The sequence below is a fragment of the Lagenorhynchus albirostris genome, chromosome 11 (assembly GCF_949774975.1).
Source record: "Lagenorhynchus albirostris chromosome 11, mLagAlb1.1, whole genome shotgun sequence".
Classification (NCBI taxonomy): Eukaryota; Metazoa; Chordata; class Mammalia; order Artiodactyla; family Delphinidae; genus Lagenorhynchus; species Lagenorhynchus albirostris.
The window spans coordinates 27725570-27732314 of NC_083105.1; the positions used below are offsets into that span (position 1 = coordinate 27725570).

The following is a 6745-nucleotide window of genomic DNA, read 5'->3' on the forward strand; positions in this document are numbered from 1 at the left end:
TAGCCAACTGGCCAAATGTTGCATAGCCAACTGGCTCAATTTCCAAACCCCAACGAGAAGAATCAAAAATGTCCTCCTCATCTTTTCTTGTTGGGTCATGCGTAGGTCTCTGGCTGGCCAGTAATGGAGTTACTTCCTCTGGGTCAGGTGTCTGCTGCTGGTTTAGTCAGCTGAGGTTGAGAGTGGAGTGAGGTCATTTGATTCATAGGATTCCTCCTTTTAGGAATTGTGATACCATGAAACACATCTTTTACAGATCATTCTAGAAATAAGCTTTACTGTGGCTCTGAAATAGTGATTATAGTTCTGGTTAGGTTCATTTGGTGCCAGCTAATTTTCTTACCCTCTATTCTAGTTTTTTCCTTCATAGCTTCTGCATTCTCAAGAGTCAGTGGTGTTTTGAAACTTTGGCTGGGTTATAACTTTGATTTACTTAAGTCCCTCCTGTACTCTTATTTACCTCATGACTTTGATGTGTATCTGTTTAGTGCCAGTTTGTGTGGCTAATTTTTTTTTTTTTAATATTTATTTATTTATTTGGCTGCACTGGGTCTTAGTTGCAGCACGTGAGATCTTCGTAGCCGCGTGCAAGATCTTTGTTGTGGCTCGTGGGATCTTCGTTGTGGCATGTGGGACCTTTTTTAGTTGTGGCATTCGGGCTCGTTGTTGAGGCACGTGGGATCTAGTTCCCTGACCAGGGATCGAACCTGGGCCCCTGCATTGGGAGCGTGGAGTCTTAACCACTGGACCACCAGGGAAGTCTCTGTGTGACTAGTCATTTCTCTTCATAGTTTGCAGTTTAAAGGCCTAAGCATGGAGCTCAGCAGTAGTTCATTGTTCACACTGGGGTTTGTTTGTGTGTGTGTGTGTTTTGCCACTGAACCATTTTATTGGTTGCTAGCTAGCTTGTAAATGGCTGCTTTTGGGTCCAGGTGATCACATTTGGTCGATTGGCAGTAGACATGGGGTCATATACCCTGGCTGTCTTGGACTATGTTCTCAATATGGGCTGCGGTAGGATAACTTACTTTGGGATAGATCCATGGCCATTGCTTACACTGTGATTGGTTGACATATTGAACATGAATAACTTAGTTGCATAGACATCTGTTTAAGTATTGCATGGGTCATAGCAGCAGATGGAATTTAATAAAAACCACATCCTTTCCCTCGTTTCAATGTTTAATATTAGACTATGGTTAAGTTTTACATAAGTATGCTAATATGTTTTTCTAGCATCTCAGTGATACTTTATTGCGACTTTATTAGCTAAATAATATTTGGAAAGTGTTTTAAGAATTCCTGACTTTGTGTAGTGCTATGCCAAAACACACTCTGTTGTGGGGGATTAAGAGGTAATTGTATTGAATTGGACCTCTGATAAGGAAGTATGGGTTTATTTTGTTCTATAAGACATTAATTTTTCTGATGAAACCTTGTTATATCTGTTTGCAACTTCCAAATATTCAAAGCAATGATTTAGTTTTAAAATAGAATATTTAGAAATAATAAAAGAATATATTTCTGGTTATAAAAATAAATCATGTACATCATGGAAGTCTGAAAAGTTCAGAAAAGGAAAATTGAGAAGAAGCATAGGGCTTGTAGCATAGTGGATGTTTTAACTTTGAGAGCATTTTGTTTAAGTCAGGTGGAATCTCCAGCTCTGTGCATTATTTGTAATCTTAGCTAGCAACTTACTTAGTTTCTTTAACCTTATTTTTCCCCCTTGGTTAAATGGGAACAATTCCTTTAATTTTATCCAAAGGATTGTTGTGATGATTAAATGATATAATGTGAATAAAGATCTTGATGTTGTGCCTGTCACAGAGGTTGTAAGTTAGCTATTATTATTATTAATAGAAAGATATAATATTTCATTCAGCACACTACCAATTGACATTTCTTTAACTAGTGTAAAACTCAAGTTTCTTATGTGCCTGATTTTGAAAGTACAAATGATCTAGGAGAAGTTGATATTCTGAGCTTTATAATAAGATTCATGTCTCTGGGTTATTTTGATTTTGTTAAGTTTTTGAATGTAAAGACATCACATCAAGTAGAGAAAATCACTGAATTTGGAATCAAAAGACTTGAGTCCACGTTCTAAATTCTGCTATCAGTGTGATCTTAGGCAAATCATGAGCTTCTCCTGGCTTCACTTTCCTTATCTGTTCAATGAGGGCACCACCTAGGTGATTTTTGAAGTGCTTTTCAGGGTAAAAGTATTAGTTGAAAATCACGGAAGTACCAGGATTTTGAGTCTGCAGACCATTTGCAACCCCAAAGTAGCATTTTAAGTGTTACATAACAAATCCTGATACCTTTTACCCTGTTTCCTAGCCTCTTTGCTGAGAAAAAACACTGTCTTCAGGAAGCAAGGATTCAGTGATAAAATCCCATAGCTCATGTAACATGACTATCACAGCACCTGCCACATAGTAGGCTCCAGAAGAGAGTAGGTCTCCTTTTCTGTTGAGTTCCCTCTGCCACTCCCTTTCCCCAGTGTATAGCCCTTTATGCGTGTCTCAAATGCAAGTAAGGTACATTCATTTTAGTGGATGCTTTGGTGTGGGCCATAGATTCCCCTTCAGGATAGAGACACATTCTCTTAGTTGCTTGGGATCATGGCTGCCTCACCCAAGTTTATGTCCCCTTCCTGGAAGCCGCCTGCATTTCATTCCTGGTTAATGGTGGGGGATGAAAAGAATCATCCTCTTGCCTTGATTAGAGACTAACATGAAGGGTCATTCTAGCTTCAGGACTCTTAGTAGGCTTAGCTGAGGCTGCTCTTGCAACTGTTATTGATCAGTACTGTTCAGCTTCTCCCTTGGCCCAGTCATGCTGCCTCTGTGCCTACACAGGTGTTCTTGAGAGCACTCCCCAGTAAACCTGCTTGCAGATATCAATCTCAGACTCTGTTTCCTTGGGAACCTGAATTACAAGTCATCTGCTATTTGGATAGTCTTTCTCAGGGATTTTTGCATCGTAAAAGATGATAATATTCAGGATGGATTTTAATTTTATAAATATTGTGTTCCACTTCTTTGAAACTGACATTCTACATATTTTTTAACAGGAATCCATAGCCAGTAGATTAGGATTTTTGTTAGATTCTGAAGTTTTTACATAGTAGGTCTTCAGGCACATTTTGGGATTTTGAGTATGGCCCACAGATTCTCTGTTTAGGAAATTGTATTATTAGCACCTTTCCCAGCTCAAGTGATTTTAAGACTTAAAAAATGAAAAGTGCCGTGTGAGGGACGGGAGCAGGAGTGTGGGCCATCCTCCCTCGGGGTGGGGTGTAGTTGTCGTTTCCACACACACACACACACACCCCACCCCCCGCTCTGAGACAGGTAGGAGGGCTGCGTTGAGCCTTGAAGCCTAGGGTGTGGGCCCAGGTGGAGCCGCTGCAGGTGCAGATCTTGGAGATAGTAGCAAATATTCAGATGAGAACTTTGAAGGCCAAAGTAGAGAAGGGTTGCATGGGAACAGCAGTTGAACATAGGTCAGTCGGTCCTGAGAGATGGGCAAGCACCTTTTTTTTTTTTTAAAAACTTTTAATTTTATATTGGAGTATAGCCGATTAACAATGTTGTGATAGTTTCAGGTGCACAGCAAAGTGAGTCAGCCTTTCATATACATGTATCCATTCTCCCCCAGGTTCTGAATTCTTATTTTGATATATTTTTGTGTCTGTCTCTCCATATTTATTGAATCAAGACACCTGATAGCCTAAACTTGCTTAAAATATGTGAATCAATTTTAATTACATGTTAGATATTTAAAAAGTGTTAGATATTAAAGTCTTTTATTCTTTCACTTAATATTGAGTTAATTGTATGATGTCTATAAACCCAATTTAGTTGCTAGTAACTTATCTTTAATTAGTTTTGATTGTCTCAGTCTCTTATTGACTAGGCTGCCTTTTTTTTCTGACTTGACTGCTTTCATATACCTATTAATAACCACTAACTAAATTTTAGAGTTTTGAAAGTATGCGTAAGAAAGCTAAGCATATATAAAAATTGGAAATATATTTGACTTTGTTTCTATGGGCATGCTTTTAAGTTAGCCAGTTTAAGGCCCACATGAATCATGGAATGAGAATTTTGGAGCTAGAAAGACCCATGATCTTGTCATGTCCCTGTAGTTTGTCATTGAAGAAGTTGAGATTAGAGAAATTAAGTGTCTTGATGGGTATCAGAGAAATGGCCAAGAAATATTTGAGACAGTAGAGAGGATATTGAATTAGGACTTGGAAACCTAAGTTTTAATTGCAACTCTATCGTTAGATAGCATGATGTCAGGTAAGCCAGTTGTACTTTCTAGGGCTTCGTTTCCTCATCTATGGAGTGTTACAGTTGGAACATGATTTCTGAGATGTTTTCCAGCTTTTAAATTTTGATTCTAGGTCTTTTTTTTATGAGTGCACTTAGTAATAATGTAAGTATCTACTACATATAGTATATCTAACAAATGCCAGGCACCGATTTAAACGTTGTATGCATACTATTTCATTTAATCCTCCCAACAGTTCTTTGAGGCTGACATTAGTTCCACTTTACAAATGGGAATTTGGGGCTTACAGAGGTTAAGTACTTTTACAAAGCTTCTAAGTGGGTAAACTGGAAGTTGAATGCAGGTCTGTGTGACTCCAACTACTGTTTTATGAATCAGTATTCCTAGATTTAGATGTACTTTTGTTTTGGGGACGCTTGACATGCCCTGCTGAAAACAAGAGCCAATTGCATTTAGATAAGTATATGCTTCTCACCCCCCTTCTCTGGCATACTGTATTGTATGTATCGTAGTCTATGTCACTGGGTTAGGCAGGGAAGACTTAGGATGCGGAAGTATATTGTGTGCTGGCACTTGAGAAATTTTGGAGTAGGCTGGAATCAGGTGCAACGGGGGAATATAGCCTCTTAGAGACACCTTAGAAAGACGAATAGGAATTGCACTCAATTCACCATTAGTAATTTAACAACAGGGGTGACTATTTGATGCTTATTAAAGTTGTAGATGGCTCCACGTTAGGCGGAACTGCTCACATTTAAAAAAATAGGAATTATTTTCAGTTGAAAGCTGATGTAAATGAATTAGTGTTAAATGTGGTATATTTGTAAAGAAGCTTACTATTGTACATGGTTTTTTTTTTTTTTTTTTTTTTTTGCGGTATGCGGGCCTCTCACTGTTGTGGCCTCTCCCATTGCGGAGCACAGGCTCCGGACGCACAGGCTCAGCGGCCATGGCTCACGGGCCCAGCCGCTCCGCGGCATGTGGGATCCTCCCAGACCAGGGCACGAACCCGTGTCCCCTGCATTGGCAGGCGGACTCTCAACCACTGCGCCACCAGGGAAGCCCGTACATGGTTTTATGATGGATACAAAAGCATCTGTGGAGTTACATGGTGGGTCAAGGTCGTACTGCAACAGTCTGAGTAAGTCTTCTACATCAGGATTTGATATAGATTGGGATATATTCGGTTTTAAGAAGAAGGTGGAGAAATGAGAAGGAACTCAGAGGACAAAAAAAAAAAGTAATTACCAAAAATGAGTTGTAAACAAGTTTAAAGTTGTTAGATTTGTAATGGAGATTAGAACAAAGAGTATTAGTGACCATTCTCACGGTTGAAGATTGAGAGCAAGCAGGAAAGGACTTAAGAGACAAATTTTATATGAAGTTTGAGGCTGACAGGAGTTAAGGATTAGGAGTATAGAAGATATAAAGTGAAAAGTAGAAGGTCCTTCCCAGTAATCAGTGCTAATAGTTTCTTGTGTATTTTTCCACAAAGTTTTAATGCATATATCCATTAACATTATACTATATGAATTTGATTTTTTTCACTTAATATAGTTTGGAGAGCTTTCAGTATCAGCACTTTCAGAACTGCCTCTTATTATTTATTTTTAATAACTACATTATATTTTATTATATGGACTATTAAAATTTAATCATTTCTCTATTGAAGGACATTTAGTTTGTTTCTAGTTTTGCTAATAAATAACACTGCAGTGAGCATGCTTGCTATACATATATAGGTGGTCCTTTAATGAATTTGTCCACTGGGTAATTTCCTAGCAGTGAGTGAGAGAGTATGCATATTTTTTGTATTTAGTTACACTCCCATAAACAATGTTTGAGAGTGTTGGTTTTGCAATACTCTTTCCACCAATGAGTATTGTCAAAGAAAAAAAATTTTTTGTGGGCTTCCCTGGTGGCGCAGTGGTTGAGAGTCCGCCTGCCGATGCAGGGGACACGGGTTCGTGCCCCGGTCCGGGAAGATCCCACATGCCGCGGAGCGGCTGGGCCCGTGAGCCATGGCCGCTGAGCCTGTGCGTCCGGAGCCTGTGCTCCGCAATGGGAGAGGCCACAGCAGCGAGAGGCCCGCGTACTGCAAAAAAACCCCAAAAAACAGTTTTTTGATTTTACTCAAATACCCTGAAAACCAGATTGGCAGTTTAGTCTTCTAGTCTCTTGTTTAACTTAGAAAGTTAAAAAAGAAACAATGGAAAATAGAATAATGTAAATCTTGGAGTAGTTACATTAATTCTTTTTAATGTAATGAGAAGTATTGTGTGTTAGTTAAACTCGGGGGGTATTTTTATTGTGTCCTTACTAGGAAATTTGATGAATACCTCATTCTTTATAAGGCTCCCATCCTCAGAAAGCTTCCTTTTCTCTCTTGTGGAGAAGATATGACATTATATTTACTGTATCTAATTGTGTCTATTGCTGC

General features: G+C 38.9%; 1 non-coding gene across 1 annotated transcript; it reads right to left on the reverse strand.

Annotated features, from left to right (window-relative positions):
* Nucleotides 1-686: 686 nt before the first annotated feature.
* Nucleotides 687-758, reverse strand: TRNAW-CCA (transfer RNA tryptophan (anticodon CCA)). Its single transcript has one exon. It is a non-coding gene; the product is annotated as a tRNA-Trp (tRNA).
* Between the last annotated feature and the right edge of the window lie 5987 nt (nt 759-6745).